The sequence below is a fragment of the Protopterus annectens genome, chromosome 2.part1, assembly GCF_019279795.1.
Source record: "Protopterus annectens isolate FY-2018-M chromosome 2.part1, PAN1.0, whole genome shotgun sequence".
In the NCBI taxonomy this organism is placed as follows: Eukaryota; Metazoa; Chordata; order Ceratodontiformes; family Protopteridae; genus Protopterus; species Protopterus annectens.
In genome coordinates this window covers 724,509,917-724,534,246 of record NC_056729.1, presented here as the reverse complement: position 1 = coordinate 724,534,246, position 24,330 = coordinate 724,509,917, and positions in this window count along the sequence as shown.

The window sequence follows — 24,330 nt, the reverse complement described above, 5'->3', positions numbered from 1 at the left end:
AATCAAATAACTAAAAATTAGAAATTACAACAGTACTTACTGCACAGACTTGCTCTGCCTGAAATGCAATCTATAATGTATCTGACTAACTAGTTCATATACATTAAGAATACTTGAAAATGAAGAATGTAAGTACTACTATGCAAAAATTTATATTAAAGGCTTTTTGTGTAAAACGGGCAATACTGGCAATACTGGAAGCTGACAAGCCAAGTAGGTGAGTATTCATTAAGAGACATTTTCAATTTACTGAATGTCACCTCAGGTATGCTTTATACTTTAATACTGGGGCTATATTACAACTTTCATTTAGCCCCGGTGTATTGAAAGAGTCTAATTTTAGCTGCCACAACAATTCACGTATTTCAAGTAAAATAGAAGTAGGACCACCCCTAATAGAGGGAGCCACATGATCAATGCCCATAAACGAAAATGCATGGCCTGGGTTATTAAATACATGCTTAGCCAATGCATTTTCACATTTGTTGTTTTTGATTGCATAATGGTGCTGGTATATGCGCTCCTTAAACTTTCTATCCGTCTTACCCGTGAAAGCAGGACAGCATGTGCAAAAGGCCAGGTAGATTATAGATTTCGTATCACAGCAAATCCTACACTTAATAAAATATTTCCTATCTGAAACCTCAAATGAGGTACCTGACTTAATGAGATTGCACCAATTGCACATACCACAAGGGAATGACCCCTTAATCCTGTTAAAGGAGTCACCTAAAGAAACGCATTGTAATAAATCCTTCATATTCCTCCCTCTCCTAAAAACAACACGGGGTTTTACCCCTAGTTTGTCAGACAACAACACATGTGTAGAAATGAAATACCAGTTCTTCATCAAAATGCCCAAAATAGCATCAGAATTTATGTTGTATGTCATGACAAAACTACACCCGAATTCCTGTGGTGTGTTTTCAGAAACAAAACTTGTGGCACAAGAAAGTGACATAGATGGAATGTCACTAGCTGTATGCTCAGGGGCTACTTCAACTAAGGGTAATACTGGCATAGATTAGCTATCATGCTATTACAGTGTCCCATGACTACAAGCTATATGCATTCTGTTATTGTACATTGTACATGCTAATAGACGATACCTTTGGTATGCATGATATGCCTGTTATGCTGTGTAGCATATCTGACATATCTACCTACAATACTATATATTACACATATTTTACATAGTATCCCATAATGCAAAGCATACTTGCACAGCGGGACTACCTTAGACATGTCATTATCATTATATGCCCATACACATGCCTACTGTGACAGTATATCACCATATACTATCCCCTGCTATGGTACGTACTTTTTGGACATACCCTACTACTGACGGTGGGTGGTATGGAATTGTTGTGTTTGAAGCTCTCATGTCGCATCCCTTGTGGTGTCTGTGATGTTTACCTTGTGGCTCACTGCAGGACGCACAATTTCTACAAGCGTTAGTATGCTCAGCAAGACATCACTGCATGAATACCTTTTCCCACTTTACGCATTGCGGACACTTTTAATTAATACAAAACAGGCTATACATACACTAACATAATTAATACAAAACATGCTATACATACACTTACATACCGAGTGTTCTACATACCTTGTTATCATTCCGGACTTTTGTATCTATCTCTCTTACACTGTTTAAACAGTTCTATGGTATGAGCATACGGTTTGAATGTCTGGCAAGTCATCCTTATATACGTCAATACCTGTAACATGTGGTTTCCTGCCACCAATTAGTGTTCCTGAGTGACTTATTACTTGCACATCAGCTGTGCAGCTACTCCATTCACCAATTACATGGCAACAGTGGGGTATAATTGAATTCTCCACTTGGCCATTGCCCATTTGCCCTACCTTCGGGGAGATGGCCTGTATTGTGTTTTGTTGTGTGTAATTGCAACTGCTATGTGTAGAGACACGTATAGTTTGGATTCATGTCCCCCGTAGATTGTGTGTGATGGCTAGAGTATGTGGTTCTACATGTGAATGTACCTGTCATCCCAACCGTCTGATAAGGGACTATTGCAAACAAAACCTGTAACATCGCCGTTTGTTCCATTATACAACAGCTATGATTTTACATGGCACCTTTAAATGTGTCTCTCACAAGGTATGTTAACACTTCTGCAGATGTAATTGACTGACTGGATGTTTGTGCTGTAATTACAGTCTGTATTGCTATAGTTTCTAGTGTGGGGGATGTAGGTGGGTGTACGTAGCATATACAGGTTTGAGGGGCTTGCATTTCTACATATTCCATATATATGTGCGTGGGCTCCTTCCCTCATTAAAGAGCTATCAGTTAGTAGACTTATGTTACGGGATTATACATTGGGCTGTTGTTAATTGGTTTCTATATAGTATGCAGGTGAGGTTGATACTTCCATACCTCTGGAATTACAGTGATATGTAAAGGGATATTTCTAAAAGACAGCTATCCCGTGTATTTCTGTACCAGATATTTGCAGTCATTGCAGTTGTGTTGCTAACAGAACCTATTTAGCATGGGTTGCCACCTTTTCAAATGGCCATTGTGGGACACTTGCGAGACACACATCAGTGTTTACAGGCCGACACATACCCACGGTCAGTACACAGGATAGCACATAATTTTACCCTCAATACATACTTATTGTTGTGAGACTTTGGCTACTTATCATATTGCATGTAACATTTACGTATCCTACATAGAGGCATAACTATTTAATGCAACTATTACATATTATATGGGACATAATAATGTCCTACAATCTCAGACAGTTACCCTTTGTAATGTTTTATGTCAGGACACAACTGCCCAGGGAGGGGCTGCCCCTCCTAATGTGGGACAGGTGGTAACCGTATGCATACGGCTAGCTATACCCACACCTACCGTAATGATCTATCTCTGAGTTGGCACTAACAGACACACGATGCGGACACACACTCACACATTACAGTCACACAGACACGCACACGGCACCCTCTACACACATACACAGACTACGGCAATCGCAAACTCAGTCAAACACAGTACCTACGTGGACCACAACACTGGTAGTGGTAACTAAATGTCCCTTCATATTGTGATAATATTACTCGCGGTTCTACTGTTCTGGTACTGTGTTCTTTTGGTCTTTAATCCTCGTGGTTACACGTGTCGGTATGTGACACATTCCATAGTTGGCGTTATCCTATTTATTTGTACCTCCAAGGTTTTATGAATGCCGCTGACCTATCTATATATTTGCAGATATCAGTGAATCCATATATATCAACATATATCTCTCTCTCGCCCTTTCTATCTGTATTATATATATGTATATATGTATGTATATATATATATATATATATATATATATATATATATATATATATATATATATATCTGACAGGGAAAGTGACAGGCAAGCTACACCTTTCATTGTGTACTTGTCGGTGTATACTGTTTCCTGGACTCCGCACGTTTGTGTCTGTACCTGTCACATTACACACCTGCCGTAGGTACATCTTGGCTACCATGGTGTTAGGTGATTGCATACATGATTGCGTGTTCTACTCCTGGCAGTGGTTGTTTTACCCTTCAGAGCAGGCGCTATTGGTACAGGGGTGAATAATGCTGGTTTCACCTGTTCTGGACATCACTGACCGTGATCTGCGCGATATTTGGAGAAGCTTAGCCCTGTTTCAATCATATCTGTATAGTCATTTTTAAACGACGCTTACCAGCAGTGGACAACTCATATTCCCGCTAATGTGTGCTAAACATGATCTGATGATCTGTATCTGACATGCATTATCCATGCCTTCGGGATTACGTTACATCCCTTGCAGGACGTGGGACCGGGAACATGCACGATGGTTACTGCATTTACCACTTGGCCATCTGGGATTTGTACACGTGTTATGGTGTTTTGTATGTGGAGTATACTATGGCTGTTACTCCATACTGCACTCACATGGGTAACTCAGTTAGTTTACATATGGATGAGTCCAGTTAATGGTATGTCCATGTGATGTTTAATGGATGTGCTCTGGCATTGGGTATGTATATCACAGTGAGCCACACATGATAATGTGCTACACCTTCAAACGACCATAGGTGGAGCATGCTGGGGTGATGAATACCTGTCATGGGTACACCCCATGCCTTGACACAACATCCATGATTACATTAAGTGGAGCCCCTCATTAATGCAGCAGGGAATCCGTGCAGAGTGTGTGCGGAACAGTGCTTACACACATGTGATCCCGCGATTGCCTCTGCTCCACTAAGCGACGGTTGGTTACTCAATGTTGTGGTGACAGCAGACACTGTTTGCCTCGTTTGGTGTTTGGCTTCTGACAATCGGGCGTGTACCTACTGATGTACCTGGGAACCTATACACACAGCACCAACATATGCTGATAGGCACATGTACTGTTCAGGTGTTGACATTCCTTGTACAATAGCTGTTGTGTGTACAATGTTTGAGGGCTGCCTATGTAGGATTCACACAGTGGGCCACCTATACATTGCAATATACAGGTGGTCCTGTGTGTGTGCCATCCATTTTACTGTGTGTGCAGGTGGAGAGGTGTGTCAGTCCTTGGCAATTGCAGTGGGCTATGAGGGCCTTCACCATTTTGTCCCTGCTGCAGCTGTTTCCACAGGATCATATTATGTAGCATGGCACATACTATGAAGATGTGGGCACCCATGCCTGGAGAGTACTGCAACGCTCCACCAGATGTCTCCAAGCAACAGAACCGTAATTTCAGCATCCCGAACACACGCTCTATGATGATTCTGGTTTGTGCATGTGCCTCATTATGGTGTTCTTGCATGGGTGTGTGTGCATTTCTGATGGGTGTCATCATCCACGGCTCCAGTGCATAGCCAGCATCCCCCACAAGGTGGCCATGTGGGATGTCCCCCATGACAAATACCTGATACAGCTGTGTGGCATGACAGATATGGGAGTCATGGTAGCTTCCAGGGCTGCCAGCACACACATCCATGATAATGCCTGGGCATTGCGCACGACCTGGCAGTTGATGGAGTGGAATCCCTTGCAGTTTATGTAGCGCCTACCATGCTCACCGGGTAGTGACTTGATATGTATGTGCGTGCAGTCTATCGCACCCAGTACCTCCGGGTAGTGTGCCACATGGTGGAAGTGATGCATATTGCTAGCCAACTCCTCCTGAGTTCGGGGGAAGTATATATGCTCATTGGCATGTGGTAACATGGCATCCAAGAACTGGTGTAGTACCCTGGATGCTGATGCCTGTGAGATCCCCATTATATCTCCAGTTGGCCTTTGAAAGGTACCTGTGGCTAGTATTCGCAAGCTTACACATACCTTCGTGTCCACTGGGATAGGTTCCCCTCTGTTGTTTCTGGTTCTCAGGTGTGGCTGGCACAGCTCAACTATTTACTGTAAGATGTCCCTGTCCACCCTGTAATGCTCTATTATCTCCAGATCATGTAGCCCCTGGTAGGTTACCCTTGGTCTGAACACTCTTCTCCTCCTCCGGGGCCTGTGGTGGTTGTCGGCATCATCCTCCACAACACTGTCAGTCTCTAACACATGGTGATGAATCACAGCTATGGCGGCTCCCAACATGTACATTCTAAAAGTTCCCCGTGTGTTTACACATATGGTGCAGTGTTTGGGAATACACAGGTGTGTGTAGGGTGCTTTCACACTTTATACTATTGTGCTGTGAACACCGATGATGTCATAGGGTGTGTATGTACGATCGTAGCTACAGGGTATCTTATGTGTTTTACTACAGGAGCTACTATTGTGGTGCCTTTGGTGTTGAATTACATTTGGCTACCGTGGATTACCTCTTGCCCTTCCCTTTACATTTCTGCATGTTTCACCTACCATTTTCTGGCATACATCCAGCAGCCTGCTTTCCTTTGTACTTTCCTAGACCTGGCTTATCTTGCGTAATGTGTTCTATTGCCGGTCTACTGTAGGTTTGCTTTGCTCTGCTATGACAGTTCTCCTGTCTTTGCAATCCAGTGCCTCCCCTCCTTTCTTTGCAATCCAATGCCTCCCCTATCCTGTTTTGCAGGTTTCTGCAAGCAGACTTGTCAGCTGCTGTCGATTGGCCGCCGTGAGTTGATAGGTGTTAATTGCTCAGTTGTACTCCAATTACCCTACTGCAGCATTTCCTTATTTTCTTCCCCTGACCTTCCTGTTTGTGCTATAGTTCGCGGCGCATGCATCTGCTTAACGGGTTTTGGGCATGTTTTCATCCCCGTACACATGTGCTTTCGGGCACCATATGTGCTCTCAGCTAAATTACTCTATACCTACCTCCCCACCCCTGTCCTGCAGCTTTGCTTAGCAATGGCCAGGCCAGATATGCATTGCTCCAATGTGCTTACAGCTACGGTGGCACACCCCTCTGCTGATGTCATGTATCACCTCTGAGCCACTCCTCGGTGTTATAGAGCTGCGCCGTATGGTACATCCTTCATCCGGTGGGACGTTTGCAATTCAGTATTACCTGCCTCATTTGCATGGCATTGACTACTAATTCATAGTTACCATGCCGAACACTGTCACAGACCCTTAGCAACCCTTGCACCTTGGTTGTGGTGTACCATGCATACCATTGCGCATTATGGTGAAATCCTGATTTGTATTACATTGTGATTTTATGACATTTGTCTATATTTTCTTTGTGTTCAGTTTGCGCACACATGCCCTGCGGTTGTACTGTCCGTTACTGTGGACATGACATTAAATGTTGTTTTTTAGGTGTTGTGCATCTTTTCTTATGCCATTGGCTGTGTATTTAGCCACTGGCATATGTTAACTTTGTAATACATGAGTCTGGTCTGCTTCCATAGCTCCGATGTTCTGTTTGGAAAAATGTAAACCGTGTTTTTTGGTTTACATTTCTGTGGGCTTACGCTACACTTGCACCACTTCATGAATCACTAAATGCCTTCATTTGCATGGTGCGACACTGCACATGGGATGATTAGCATACCTAATCTGAGGGCTGCGCAGTTCTGGCGTACGCCGGTAGTGCACATGGAATTGGATCGTACCTGAATCGCTTGGCAGCCATATTTGGCATTATACCGCCTACGCTACGCCTGCACGGGGTGCAAGCTTCATGAATCCCGAGGATGGTGTACAACATTCTGGTGATACTGCAGGCACACGTGGCATGCATGTGAAATGAATTCATGTCTGACCCTAGGGGATCAGCTCCATAAAAAGTCACTGAAAACTATACATATTTTTTCAGTGGGAGGTGTCTATTTTTATCACATGCACGTAAAGCTTCACAATCATGGAATTTAATAACCATGATTGTGCATCTTCAACTACTCACTTAAGACAGATGACTTAAAATGTGAAAGTGCTCGGTGAACGTCTAAGCTTGAGAGTAAGATTTTGATTTCAAACTCACACTGCAGACATTCATAGTAGAAGTATGAAAATAGTGCTGTAGGTGGACTGATTACTACCCTTAGTGGGAACTGAAAGTAAATTTGTACATGACAACGAGGATATGCAATGTAATGAAACAAGAATTTTATAGACAGGACCAGCATGAGAGAAGGGGAGCAAACTTAAACTCAGGACAGAATCCATGAGTGTGGCAGAGATGAGGAACTGAATGCAAGGATAGAAACTGAGTAAAATAAAATGACCCATACATGAATGTATCATATTTCAGAAAAGAAAGTATTCAGCTTTTATAGGCTATGAGATGAAGCTGAAGGAAGTACTGTATGTAATTACATTAAAAATTATTTTCTTGCAGTGCAAAGGGGAACACATCTGCAGTAGTTTATTTAAATATATATTCATTTATTTATTGAGCTTATGGCTGCATTTATTTATTTTCTGTCTTATCTTGGTAAGCATACTTGCAAGATGAACTCCATTGCAGGAATGCTTAGTTTGATACACAGGTAGTAAAATGTAGTTAACATTTTTAGGATCAGAGGTTCACAGGTAAATAGTAGGCTAGCTGCCCTTGTGTAGCATTTTAAGTCTATCCAGTTTCCCTTTTTGTGTTCAAAATAACTTATCCTATTTGGTTACAGATTGGCTTTACCCATCCCATGGTCAATAATTATAAATTACCCCTAATGAGATTAACTGGGAACAAGCCATAGATAATTTCAGGGGACCAAGTATTTAGGAACTACTTCTGTCAGATAGTGGTATAGGGGGTAGTCCTGGTGTAAATTTTCTATTTGCCATCTCTAAGCTTTACTTGAAAACAGGGAGTCTGTTCCATAGCAGCTGTATCACCTGTGAAATATACCTGGCCTTCCAAACTGTTCTGTTGATGTTGTAGAAGATGTTTAGACCCCCAGACTGAGTGTTTCTGATGCCATTTGACTTGCCGATGTGCAGTAAATACATCAGTAATGAGCCATAGGATGCCTTGTATGCCAGACACAGGTCAACTCTTAGTAGTCTGTAGGATGTTGAGTATAGTGACAGGAGCTTTGAGTTGGTCTATGTAGGTTACGTTGTTTGGCTGTTATATCATTTTAGTAAAGCATCTCTGTGGGCATTCCTGTTGTTGCATGTACCTGGACAGATTCAAATGATTGGTCTAATGAGGGATGAGTAAAGGGTGACAGTGACATTGCTAGGGCTTGACACAATTCTTTTGTTTATAAGTTATGTGATATAGAAGGACATTCTTAGAACAATAGACACATGTTGGTCAAATGTTAGGTCATTGTCCACATAAGTTCCCAAATCCCAAATAACTGGCCCATTACTTAGGAACACACTGTCAAGGTGATAGTTCCCATAGGTAGATAACTTTCCAAAGGATACAGTAATGCATTTTTTTGCATTTGGTTTCAGACCATGATTTTGACAACAGGTATTTATTTAAGACAAACCTTCACGCAGGATGGCTAATTTGTTTTGGGATTTAATGATTGCTCCTAGCTTGCAGTGTTCTCCAGACTTAGTCAGACAGAGTCTATTGGTACTGGCCTTTACTTCAGAAAAGTAGATTCCAATCAGAAGAGGTCCCAGTACAGAGTCCTGGGGACTCCACTGGTGATTGGTCACTTTATGGAGGTAACGTCCCCTGTTTTGATTATCTGCATGCTTCATGTGAGCCAGTTGGCAATCCAGCAGGTGGCATAGGGATTTATTCCCAGTCTATTTAGCTTTTCTACTATGCCTGAATGGAGTATTGTGTCAAAAGCTTTGACCAAGTCAAGGCATGCAGTGTGTACCATTTTGCCTTCATCCTTTGCTTTGATGACCTTTTCTAAAAACTCCACCAAATTAAGTAAGCATGACCTGCCCTTGATGAATCCTTACTGAGAGGGATCTAGTGTTTGTAGGTTCCCTATGTCTTGATTGATTAATTTCATGATAAGTCTTTCCATGGCTTTGCATATGAGGCTGGTCAGACTTTTGGGTCTGTAACTGTCTGGATCTGTGGAATCTTATACAGGGTGGAATGATTGTAGCTGTTCTCCATCTGCTTGGTACAAAACTTGTATGGAAGCTGAGACTGAACCATGTTGTGAGGGGTGTGGCTAAATCATGCTTCATGCTATTTAGGATGCATCCAAGGATATTGCCAGGACCCATTGATGCAATATGTTTTGCTTTTGACAGCACTTTTAAGACTTCATTTTGTGTGATACCTGGAGGGGAGCCACTTTCAGGTATATCTTGAGGAACAGACGGAGGGAAGAGAGGGGTAAAGTTAGAGTTAAATGTATCGGCCAGTAGGTTAGCAATATCTTCAGTCTCAGTGTAGGTAACATCATTCACAATCAGCCCAGCATATTGTTATAGTTGTACTTTTGAGATTATGAACATAACCAAAATGCCTTATGATTGTCTTTGGCTTGAGTAGCTATTTTAACCACAAACTTGACTTTGGTGGATTTTATTAAGCTCCTCAATTGTTTGTTTATTTCAGGGAAAGGGCTCTAACATTCTTGGAACTACTCTTCCTACTTTTGGTCAAAATTCTTTTCCTTTTCTTATAAAGCTTGTTGATATTATGGTTTGTTTCTGGGGTTTGCCCAACACTTGCTTGCTATGCAGCTGCTTACATGCTGGCTGGAGTAGTGATATACATTTCTGAGTATTCAGTGGAGATTACTGTATTTGGTAGGGATTTGAAGTTCACCATTGTATCACGTTGGAGTAGGTAGTTTGTCTTAAAGAAATTTCTTAAAGTACATTGGGTGGAAGAGATCTTTGCATTTCAGTTTTATGGTCAGACCTAACAAGTGAAAATATGTAAGGCATGCCCTCGCAATCTGACAGATTTGGAGCACTTTTGCAAGGAAGAGTGGGCAAATATTGTCAAGTCAAGATGTGCTATGCTGATAGACTCCTACCCAAGAACACTGAATGCTGTAATTCAATCAAAAGATGCTTCAACAAAGTATTAATTTAAGGGTGTGCACACTTATGCAACCAGCTTATTGTACTTTTTTTTTATATAATTTTTCCCTTAACAGATTTGTTTGTTTTTCCATTGAACTGTACAGGTTATATCTCACATTAAAGGTAGGAAACGTTTTGAAATGATTTATTGTGGTCTCATTTTTTATATCACAAAATCCTGGCATTTTAAATGGGGTGTGTACATTTTTATATCCACTGTATGTTTTGCATTTTTGCAAACTAAAGCTACTGTGCTTTCTTTGCTTAATTAAGTAAATTAACTGGCATGTCTTGGCACCCTTTTCAGTTATAAGAACAATGGTCAGAGTAAATGCAGCAAAGTAATATATTTTTGTATTTTTAAAGGAGTCAATCAACTAGAGAAGTTATGCAAAGAAACTGGAGTACCCAGAGAAGAACACCCCCCCCCCCCCCCGGATTTACGAAGTCCTTTATAGCATGCAGAATTAGTTTAAGAGCTATTTACGGCAATATGGCTGATGTGCGATCCAGGAACAAGCTCCCAGGATGTGCACGTGAGCTTGTAGGCTAATCCTGCATGGACCGAGCTCCTGTATGCTAATTACCCTAATTTGCAGGTGAAAACCATGCAAATGAGGGTAATATGCGATCCAGGAAGCTGGCAGCTGTCCCTGCAGGACAAGTGTAGTGTGCAGAAATGTACTTGGTTAGTAACCGAGTACATTTTTGCAATCTACAAAAGGGAGCTATGACAGCTCCAAATAAAGGCTGCATATCATTGAGGAAGAATGCCAATGTCCAAGTATAAGGCCATTGGCACTGCAAACTGTTACAAAAAATAAACAACTTTTAATTTGTTTTTGCCGATCTCGCCTCTTTAAGCATTGGGCAGTGACACGCAAACGGGATCGGGGGAAAATAATCTTAAAATAAGCATTCTAACTAAATCAGTATTCTGCCATGCAAGTCAATGGCAGGCAGAAGACAACCTGGCCAGTGAGTAATGGTTGCTAAGTGGGGAGGCTCAGTGTGGGACATGTAACTATGCATTAGCAGGCAATCCTATGCAAATGAGGGAAAGGTTAGTGAATCCCAGATTTTCCCAGGGTGTGAGGCAGGCCCCAAGAGTGTAAGAGTATAAATAGCTGGGTGCAAGACTAGGATATAGGTGACATCATGGAGGTATGTGTCAGGCTCACTACAAGTGGATTGGAGACCTGTGGCTCAGGATTGCTCCTAGCTTAGCACAGCTAAACTAGGGGTATGTCTCAACCTGCCTAGCACTCTTTACAAAGTGTAAGCGGGTGTTTACAGGAAGAAAATGAAGTTAAACCAGGAAAAAGCAGCTCTGTGCACATTTGAGCACTCTGTCTGTGCGGCACTCACACAGGCCTAAACATGGAAGCAATGGGAAGGGGAAACAGCAGTAGGAAGGTAATCAAGGAGAACTAGCTGAGCTGCCAGGTGAAATGTATCAGAATCAGCTAATCACACAGGCAGCAGACCAGCCCAGCCCAGAACACAACTATAAACCAAGCAAATACCTACCCCCCTTGTTTTTCCACACTCTACACCACCAGTGTATACAAGCGGAGAAATTTTAAAACCAAACCTGAAAAATGAAAAGGGCTGCAGCAGGCAAAATAGAACAACATGTGCAAGAGGCTGAGGGTGATGAGGATGTCAATGCTGCTGAACAACCCACAGTGAGGAGACAGAGAAGAGTGTACAGACCCAGGGTAACCTACCAGGGGCTACATGAGCTGGAGATAGTGGAGCACTATATGGTGAACAGAGACCTTCTACAGCAAATCGTTGAGTTGTGCAAGCCACACCTGATACACCACACTGGCCGAGGGGAACCCATCCCAGTGGATACCAAGGTATGTGTAGGCCTCGGTATACTAGCCACAGGTACCTCCCAAACCACAACTGGGGATAACATGGGCATCTCACAGGCATCAGCATCCAGAGTATTCCACCAGTTCCTGGATGCCATGCCAGCACATGCCAGTGAGCACGTATATTTCCTCAGCACACGTGAGATGTTGACCCGCAATATTCATCTTTTCCACCAAATAGCTAACTACCCTGGGGTAGTGGGTGCTATAGACTGCATGCATGTATGCATCAAAGCACCGCCTGATGAGCAGGGTAGGGTCTACATCAACCGCAGGGGCATCTCCTCCATCAACTGCCAGGTCGTATGTGATGCCCAGGGCGTTATACTGAATGTGTGTGCTGGCTGCCCTGGAAACTATGATGATTTACACAAATGGCAACCGATGCAGCTGTACCACAGATTTGCCAATGTGGACATCCCCTACAGTCACCTAGGGGATGCTGTGTACCCACTGGAGCCGTGGCTGATGACACCCATCAGAAATGCACACAAACCTGAACAACAACGCCATAATGATGCACACGCACAGGCCAGACATATAATAGAGCATGTGTTTGGGATGCTCAGGTCACAGTTCCGGTGTCTGGATACATCCAGTGGAGCCCTGCTATATTCACCAGCTACATGTACCCAGATAGTAATTTTATGTGCTATGCTACACAATATGATCTTGCAGAAACAACTGCAGCAGGAACAACATGGGGCAGGGCCATACAGCCCCCCACCAATGCCAAGGCCTGTTAAGGTACAGAGTGACTTGGAGGAGGAACAACTTGAGCCTGCCCCAGTAAGCAGAAGGGGCGTGCCCAGTAAGCCCTGGCCTTGGCAAAGAGGCAACGCATAGCATATACACTGACACAGTAGGGACCCAGGGAATGATACCTCTCTCTGACTCACACAGATAATAAAAGGGATGCCACACATAACACTACCTGTGCCCAACCATGTATAGGGAGTGCACTATGTGCATCCGACATAGGCAGCCCTCCAGCACCATCCTCAAGTCCGGCACCCCTCAAGGTAAGTCAATCAACCTACCAATTGCCAAATGGAGTAGAAAGTGTTTTTACCTGTAGCTATGGTATGGATGTGAACATGCAAGGGAATTGGGTGGCCGGATGTCAAGGCAGCAGAGAGTAGACACCCACAGTGGCAGCATGAGATCTGTAACACATACTAGAGTCACTATAGTAGCCAGTACTACACAGGGTGGCAAAACCCACTGCAGGAAATGGCCTGAGAGACAGGGGTGTCCGTAGGAGCCACACATGCCAGTCAGGAAGGATCACATACCCAACAACAGTCTGAGCCAGCAGGATAGGTGAAGACAAACACAAACAAATGCTGTACTATGGTCTCTGAATGAGCCCTATGTTTAACCCCTCCCTCAGGCCTACAAAGACAGACTGTAGCAGGCCAGGCAATCAGATGTAAGTTATGAAGGGTAGGAAGTCAGACAGTAATATGTAGGTAAACAAAGCTAGGATCTGTACTACACTGGTAAGCCCTAGCCAGCAGGATAGATAAGACTACAGACTAAAATGGAGTACATGACATACCAGTACAGTCCTAGCAAATGTGTAAAAGTGTCAGGTGTGCCCCCACATCCAACGTACATTTAGAGTAACAGTCATGTGTGCCCCCCCACTTCTGTGTAGAACAGTAGAAACAGTCAGGTGCCCCCCCTGCTATGCAGAAATATAGCAACAGTCAATGGCAAATGACCAATGGATACCCTGCAGACACAGCATGCTACCTGTCGGTGTACAACAAAAGGTCAGCACCACAGTACAAACAACCTGGAAGTGATCCACACATGCAGCACAGGTGGCCATACCAGGCATGCTCATACACTTAGAGGAATGAAGGCAATGTCAGTCAGCAACATACTGAGAGGTCATACTGGGCATGCTCACACACTTAAACACATGAAGGCCATGTCTGCAAATACCAGTGGACCAGACTGTTCTGGAAGTTGCAGTTCTCAGTGCGTACACATGTCAGTATGTACCACTCCTGGCTTGCACACATAGTGGATAGGAATACAGACAAATATGTAAGGACAACACACTATAATAAGCCACAGGTACATGGGCATAAATGTGTGGAAGAGGGTGACCTTGACAAGGAGCCATGCAGGCCTGTCACAACTGGCATACAGCCAAAGGGCCCCCAAATCATGAGGTGCAGATGTAACCCACTGCAGACACTAGCCACCAGTACCTGTCAGCATGACAGACTATGTGGTGTACGTGCCATCTGTGCAACAAGACTGTATAAGGAAGCAGTCATCTAGTAGCTGTATACACGCACCTGTGACATATGACCCCGTGTGTGCCTGCATGTGGCATGTCAACCCCTACATGAATGGGGTATGTCCCATGCACACACTGCCCTCCCCATAGCAGTAGTATGACAAGCCTGCTGAGGTCATCCTATGTGAATTACACCTTTGGGAGAGCTATAGCTTAGTAATATGCATGGCGCATCCCATAACTGCGTACTGCTGTAGTGACAGAGTAGTTAGGTAGTAGTACTAACCCCAAACCTGTCATATGTGTGAGTGTGTGTTTGTATGCATGCCTGTCTGTCTCTGACTGTGTAGAGTGAAATGCTTGTTAGGCTACTCACACACCGTACAATACATATATTCAACTTTGGCAAGGCTGCTGATGTCACTCACCTAGAAGTACATGTCTGGGAAAATGATAGCCCAGTAATTGCCATAGCGCATCCTGTAACTGTTGTAGTGTGATAAACTCGTTTGTTAGGTGTTTGAACCCCAGCCCTGGCAACTGTGTGTGTCTGACTGGGTAGAGAGCAGTGCTTTTTTTGCTACTCACACTCCATACAATACAAATACTCTGATTTGGCAAGACTGCTGATGTCACTCACCTAGAAGCACACCTCTGAGTAATTGACGTAGCATGTTCTGTAACTGCGTACTGCTGTAGTGTGATAAACTAGTTAGGTAGGTGTTCAAACCCCAACCCTGGCAACTGTGTGTGAGTCTGTGTGTGTGTCTGACTGGGTAGTGAACAATGCTTTTTAGGCTACTCACACTCCATACAATACAAATACTCTACTTTGGCAAGGCTGCTGATGTCACTCATCTAGAAGTACACCTCTGGGAAATTGATAGCCCAGTAATCGCCGTAGTGCATTCTGTAACTCCGTACTGCTGTAGTGTGATTTAGAACGGTGGTAGTGTTCCATCTCCATCCATGCCAGTTCCAGATGCTTTGTGTGTGTCTCAGTGTCTGTGTATGGAGCAATGCATTATAGGCTACTTGCTTGCAGTACATTACAAATGCCCTACTTTGGCAGGCCTGCTGATGTCATTAATTGTGAAATAACCTTTGGGGAAGATGTACTTCAGTAATGTCTGTGGCATGCAGTATAACTGCGTAGTGCTGTACTGTAGTAAACTAGTTAGGTAGGAGTTCTACTCCCAGACATGACAGGTGTGTGTGTGTTTGTAACTCTTAGATGTGGTTATGAGTCTGTGACACCTGTGGGCAATGTGGAGGGGTTTTGCTAATTTCATTTATGGTGGCCCTACTATAAATCACAAAGTCAATCATACAGGATAACAGATGTACATAGCTGAGAGGTTGTGGTGCAAAGCCATACCCATACATGTGACACCAAGCCCGGCCAATCACAGTTAGCAACCCCACTGTGCCTTCATATGTGACTCACAATGGACATACCATGCCTAACAATATGGCCTGTATGGACAGATGACACTGACATCAGGAAATGCTGTTAGAATGCTATCAATGTAGGTGCAGGGTAACTCTGCTGACCAGTACCACTCCCTGCCACACGTGGGCAAGACTGGCACATCTGATGATAAGTTGTGTTCACAGCATGGACCAGACACCCCAGGTACAGTTCCACATGTCACTGTGCATGTATGTGGGAGGTAAGCACATCCTAGACACTATACAAGTCACGGACTAAGGAACACATACATGGAAAGTGATGCACAGCATTGGCCACACACAACAGTCACCCAGGTGACTGGATGACGGATGCAATACCCACCTGTGTGGGTAAATGCAGAAGCTACAGGCCTGTGCCACAATGCAGACCATTATCATGTGGCCTGATGCCAAGGTATACCCATTGCCTACCCTTGTATAGCCTGCTGGCACTGTTGGCCACCACACACCCATGCAGACATGCACCCTTGCATGTCTGAACTGGCACCCTGTGTGTTCGTGTGTCTGTTGTATAGTGCGTATGTCCACATCCACATGCACTACCCCCCAGGGCACAGTGAAGCATGCTGCCTTATGTCTGACACCCCCTCATACTCACTGCCCATACAACCTCCATATCACCTGTGTGGTGCATGTGCTCCCTGCACATTGATGTGTTGTGGCAATCCCACTAGTGAGGAGTTGCACTCCTGGCCCTGCCAAGTGTGTTAATGTGTGTGCGTACCTGTGTGAGTGTGCCTGTGCTGACGCTGGCACCTGTTCATGCAAATAGGCACGTGTATGTCACCTACTGCATATCCACAGTATCCCTGTTGCAGATGTCACTCAACATCACATATATGTTCTGAGTACTCCCCACCAGATAACCCATGTGGCACATCCAATAACAGCATCGAACTGTGATAGCACTACATAGCTGTTGGGTGTTTGATACCCTGTGCTGGTAGGTGTGTGACACAAACATGCATTAGTTTTGCCCTCCCTGACATGTATTAGCCTCTGTCTGCCTCCCCCACTCCCTATCTGGTGGATTTGGAGGCCCACACCTGCATTGCTTAGGCAGCAGTATGTGTATTTAACGTGATGCTCATGATCAGCTGATGGCCTCTGCATGAATTGCAGTCTTTCCCTAGCTGATTGCATGTGGAACAGGTGTGGTAACATTCCCATAGACAATTGCATGGAAATGCACTCCAATACCTGGGAACATCCTGGTGTTGTTGGCTTTTGTCTGTCACTGTGAGCAGGAGCTAGAACTGTCATTTGGCAAACAGAATTTCAGATGGGTGGGGAATTTTACCTCTAACATACACTGTGGAAAGAGGGCAACAAACAGGAGGGGGATGTGTCAGACCTGACTACAAACTGTAAGTGCTGCTATACTTCATATGGAGTAATTTTGGATTAACAGTGTTTGTCTGGATATGGCTGTTGTACATGTTGCAATACCTGCCATGTCAGTTCCATGTATATCAAGAATACCCATCTGCAGGGTCATCTGCAGACTGGGCAGTGTTTTGCCTTTGGTTTCATGTGTTAGCCACAATGCATCTATCTCTGGAATGCAGAAGGTAGTGTAAGGATTGCAGTCTGTTGATGATGAAGGCCGTGACAGCTAATGACTACGTATCCCTCATTGGACATATGTTGCAACAAATCCCATTACAATGGTAGATTAATGAGGGCATCACATCAACATGTCTATACTGGCCCTGTGTATGTACTGTCAGCCGCACCTCTGTCAACCTTTGTACATATGTCATGCATGAAGTGGTGCATATGTGCTGTACACTGTAAACAATGTCATCATATCTGATAACACGCCAGTGATATATCAGAGTGCTACAGATGTCATGTACCATAGGGGTTACACTTAATGCCATACCCTGGAAGATCTGTGGATGTTTGTACAGTACTGAGGTCTGTGTAGTGATGGTAAATGTTGGCAGTATGTGTATTGTTAATATGTACTATGGCCTGTGTACAGACTGTGGTAGATGTCATTGTTCTAGCTCCTCTTCTATCTGATGTTACATGCTGCCCCACTGTATGATACCATTTTACATTACATGTGTGTAGGGCCATGCACACACATGTCCCATAACACAGACAGCCATCAGACCAGACTGTGTAGCAGCCCAGTATATGTAGGGTCATTCTGTGAGTGGCACATATGAGGATGGTGTAGGACAGATAGTCCATATACTGTACTATTATGCTAGCGTACCATATGTGGCTGTGTTTACATTGGTTGTGGATATGCACTGTCACACAGGTGTATCCTACACTGTGCTGTGACATGGCTGTCGAGCCTGATATATATACACAGGTACTGTACCATGATAACCTTAGGATGTCTTTCAGTAGCCAATGGCACACATGTTATGAGCATATGTCACCTTCCACACACACCGTGTCTGTGACAACAATCCCAATGACAGTAGCAAATGTCTATTAATATGCCAGCAATACATACCAGACATCCCCTTGCACTACTACATTGGGACTATAGGGGCTGGGGTAGGGCTACATTCCATGTCCAGGACAAATGGTGGGACATTATGAACATATACTTATCCAGATAGCCATATATATATATATATAAATATATATATATATATATATATATATATATATATATATATATATATATATATATATATATATATCTGAGTACACATGTGTAGTACTTCCAATTACCACTGTCATAGCAACCACCCACTATGAATCCCTACATTATGTGGGCGTATTCCTTGTACATTCCCTGTGTGATGGACATCCTTCCTGTGTGTGGGCATCAATGTTACAGACAGCAGGTAGCAATACCTCTTACAGGAGAACCTGCACACTCAGGGCAGCCACATATATGTAGGAGGATCAGGACATACAGACAGACTGTGAGTAGAGTGGTGTAATGTATTGCATAGTACTGGTGTTACAGGGTGTGTGTGTGTGTGTGTGTGTGTGTGTGTGTGTGTGTGTGTGTGTGTGTGTGTGTGTGTGTGTGCATACTAGTTTATCTTGGACTGCAGTCTGTCTGCATAGCTCACTACTGTGGGCCTATCCTCTAGCTGGACAGAGATGTGCCTATCATGCGTTGTCTGCCCAACTTACATTGCACAGGTCCTGTGTCGGATATTACACTGGCAGTGTGTGTGTGTGTTGTGCTAGCAGTACATGGCTATATCCATTTGTGTCCCTGATGTCATATTCCTGCAAAAGGATATGTTGCAACACATCTGATATTGTTGACTGTTATGTATCATGCAGGCAAATCCTTTGTCAACTGTTGTACGAATTGAATGGCTTAGCCTGGTCACCATAGTATGTTATATATCCGCACTGTCTGCATCTACTGTTATGTATGGGCCTTGCATCCATCCCTGGGTATATATATCAACATCCATGTGCTGTCAGTAATGGCATACATTATTGTATGGTACACAAATAAAGGTTGTCTGTGTATGCATACTTGTGTGTCATGTCATGTCCTTTGAATTGTGAGTGGGTATATGTGCAATGTAAGTATCCCCTTTTTGGGGCTGGTTGCCACACCACACATGTCACAGGCACTAGTTACAGGGCTTCTGGCTGGGGATATACATTGCACCCAGTACGTCCACACTACTTCTACATATGTATGGCTACTAATTCCCTTTGGCTGTGTATATATGTAATATATGTATGTACCCATATATCCCATATATCTTATCTATATATATATATATATATATATATATATATATATATATATATATGTATATATACATATATATATATATATATATATATATATATATATATATATATATATATATATATATATAAATATATATATACCTGCACATGATTGTCAATGTATGGATGTGTGTGCATATCTGTACCGTTATAATGTGTAGCCCTTCAACATAGTACATTCCCTGAAGTACAATGGTGTATCTGCATGATATGTTACAGATATTGGCCTGACATGTACAGGTGACATGAATTACCATTGGAGCATTGTAGCTGTGTTGTGGTGGGTCCTGCTGTCAAGTACTGCATGTGCTGGATATTGGATTGCACAGCATATCCGTTAGGGCTGGGTGATTACCTAGCAGTAATTATCAGGTGTCCCTCATTTGTGCCCCCACCCCCATTAACTGTGCTCATGATCTGTTATGTAGTATGGAGTGGGCCAGGAGTCCGTTCCCATGTGGAAATCATATACACCTGTATATCTGTATATACATAGATATATATATATATATATATATATCTGAGTACACATGTGTAGTACTTCCAATTACCACTGTCATAGCAACCACCCACTATGAATCCCTACATTATGTGGGCGTATTCCTTGTACATTCCCTGTGTGATGGACATCCTTCCTGTGTGTGGGCATCAATGTTACAGACAGCAGGTAGCAATACCTCTTACAGGAGAACCTGCACACTCAGGGCAGCCACATATATGTAGGAGGATCAGGACATACAGACAGACTGTGAGTAGAGTGGTGTAATGTATTGCATAGTACTGGTGTTACAGGGTGTGTGTGTGTGTGTGTGTGTGTGTGTGTGTGTGTGTGTGTGTGTGTGTGTGTGTGTGTGTGTGTGTGTGTGTGCATACTAGTTTATCTTGGACTGCAGTCTGTCTGCATAGCTCACTACTGTGGGCCTATCCTCTAGCTGGACAGAGATGTGCCTATCATGCGTTGTCTGCCCAACTTACATTGCACAGGTCCTGTGTCGGATATTACACTGGCAGTGTGTGTGTGTGTTGTGTGCTAGCAGTACATGGCTATATCCATTTGTGTCCCTGATGTCATATTCCTGCAAAAGGATATGTTGCAACACATCTGATATTGTTGACTGTTATGTATCATGCAGGCAAATCCTTTGTCAACTGTTGTACGAATTGAATGGCTTAGCCTGGTCACCATAGTATGTTATATATCCGCACTGTCTGCATCTACTGTTATGTATGGGCCTTGCATCCATCCCTGGGTATATATATCAACATCCATTTGCTGTCAGTAATGGCATACATTATTGTATGGTACACAAATAAAGGTTGTCTGTGTATGCATACTTGTGTGTCATGTCATGTCCTTTGAATTGTGAGTGGGTATATGTGCAATGTAAGTATCCCCTTTTTGGGGCTGGTTGCCACACCACACATGTCACAGGCACTAGTTACAGGGCTTCTGGCTGGGGATATACATTGCACCCAGTACGTCCACACTACTTCTACATATGTATGGCTACTAATTCCCTTTGGCTGTGTATATATGTAATATATGTATGTACCCATATATCCCATATATCTTATCTATATATATATATATATATATATATATATATATATATATATATATATATATATATATATATATATATATATATATATATATATATATATATATATATATAAATATATATATACCTGCACATGATTGTCAATGTATGGATGTGTGTGCATATCTGTACCGTTATAATGTGTAGCCCTTCAACATAGTACATTCCCTGAAGTACAATGGTGTATCTGCATGATATGTTACAGATATTGGCCTGACATGTACAGGTGACATGAATTACCATTGGAGCATTGTAGCTGTGTTGTGGTGGGTCCTGCTGTCAAGTACTGCATGTGCTGGATATTGGATTGCACAGCATATCCGTTAGGGCTGGGTGATTACCTAGCAGTAATTATCAGGTGTCCCTCATTTGTGCCCCCACCCCCATTAACTGTGCTCATGATCTGTTATGTAGTATGGAGTGGGCCAGGAGTCCGTTCCCATGTGGAAATCATATACACCTGTATATCTGTATATACATATATATATATATATATATATATATATATATATATATATATATATATATATATATATATATATATATATATATCTGCATAAGTATATATGTTAAACCTCCATATATAGAGGAATAGAACTGGACATTGATATAGCTGTAGCTATGTATATCTATCCATATATATCTGTGTATGTATGTATATATATATATATATATATATATATATATACACGCACACATATATATATATATATATATATATATATATATATATATATATATATAGATACATGCACTGAACATATTAATCTATCTATGTACTAGTATGTACGATTGCTGTTATTTGTGAGTCATACATACACATATATATACATATAGCTGTCTATCTCGCTGCATTTACAGATGTATAGCTGTCCATGTGTCCATGCATGTTTGGCCTATATGTGTGGCCTGTAGTTCATTCGCTTGGCAATTGACATGGATGACTTACTTTAGGACTGAGGTCAGTCATTCATGCCGACACGTACTTGTTTCAGAAGTATCATCTCCTTCAATATATGTGTTTTACTACATATAACTGTGCAACTTGCAATGTTTTAAGTGTATTAGAGCAAGATATGACAGATATCCCTATATGTACCCACATTATGGTGCACTATGTCCGGGATTCTTGCATTAAGAGGTTGTGCAGTATGTTATTACTACATTTCCTGTGTTGTAGATTGATTGTGCTGGATGATATGTATGTGAAATGAGTGGTTATGTACATCTGCCATGGTTTAATGGTAAATCATGTAGTGTATGATGTGCAGCATCCCGGGTGTGGGCTTCCAGAGGCTGCATATTGTGTTTCAGGGCAGAACAACGGCTGTCAGATACAGAGTGAGTTAGGGACATTTGAGCGGTCATACGCAGGTGTGCGCGGGTTTGCACAGAGCTAAGCAATGCTAACCTTGGGTTGCATTTCCTTACACTCAGCTAACATCTACTTAGCTCAATCTATGTAGGCAATGCTTACCCCCGTGCAAATACACGTAGACACACAACTGCTTATCCATTCATACTAGTGCTGTTATGTGCTTACACATGCTTACTAGTGCCTTAGTCATTATGACACTTCACATGTGCATTTAAGGCAGTACTCCTGTGCAAATATAAATATTACTTAGGTTATACAGCACAATGATGTTAACATGCAGATATCACATGGAAAATAGGATGTGCTGCAGTGGGACTGAACCGGGAAATGCGTGTGTGTTAGGCGGATGCTCTGGCCACTATACTAATGTTTTTTGCTTCATTTGCATATGTCTACCATAATGACATACACATGTTCCCTTCCCCTGGCCCCCGAGCTCTACGTACACAGCATCCATCCATTTCCCAGTTGCTAGCCCTGCCATATCACACCTCCACACATTTCCCTCTCTGCACGTCTCAGTACACCTCCAGTATACTGTCCCCACCCAAGCGTCTGCAGGCTCTTCATCTGTTTAGTCCACGTACGTACCAGCCTTCCCTTGATCCTCCTCCGATACTGGTGGTGACATCGATGTGACCCACAACTGTTGGGTCATCCTGCCAGGGACGGACCTGTTGTGTCAAGAGTAGACCTAGCTGGTCTACAGTGTTTCTCCACTGGTAGCATCCTGCCAGGGCATTGTGTAGCAGGAGTTTGCTCACATACCTGGCCAGCGTCATCTCCCAGTTCCACAGAACCAACGCCCCAGATGTGACATACTGTGCATGAAGCATGCTCACACACCCCCACGGTGTGCATCGTATATCATTATTCCCATCAGTATTATGCAGGACTACTGTTCTCACAGTATGATTGGACAGGCACTGTTCTGTGCTGCACATAGACTGCTCATAATACTGTGGTTGAGCAATGGACACGTGTTCTGGTATTAATGCACACACTTATATACATTTCCTATACTGTTAGATGCCTGTGCTGGATAATGTGTTTGTGATCACAGCAGCTGAATGTGTATCCACCATGGCTTAGTGGAACTCACTTCTACTATAGTGTGCACGGTCTGGGGTTTAAAACCTGGCAGTGCAGATTATTTTGTTAATGGCCACAACAACAGCTGTTGGCTACAGAGTGACTAAGGCACTGTAGAACATTTGTAGACAAATACGCGCTGGTTTACTTGAAGCACAGCATTACTGACATCTGGTTGTGGCATCTTCCACTGAGCTAGCCTCTACATTGCTTCACCAGTGTGGTACTCGCATACCGGTGGCCAAACAGGCTTACACCCACTTACTCCTGCATACGCACGCGCAATGTCGTGCATTTTGTTGACATCTGTCAACCAGGACAATTGGACTGTGTGCTTGTCCATTGTCAGTGGTGGCCTGGGGTGTAGAGCTCCACATTGCCCCACCTACATATTCCAATTAATACTGGGGTGTTCACATTCATAGAGGGTAACTGACATAACATAGCTATGTCCCCCATTCATCATGCTTAGTATACGTTAAAATGTCAGTATTATCCATGC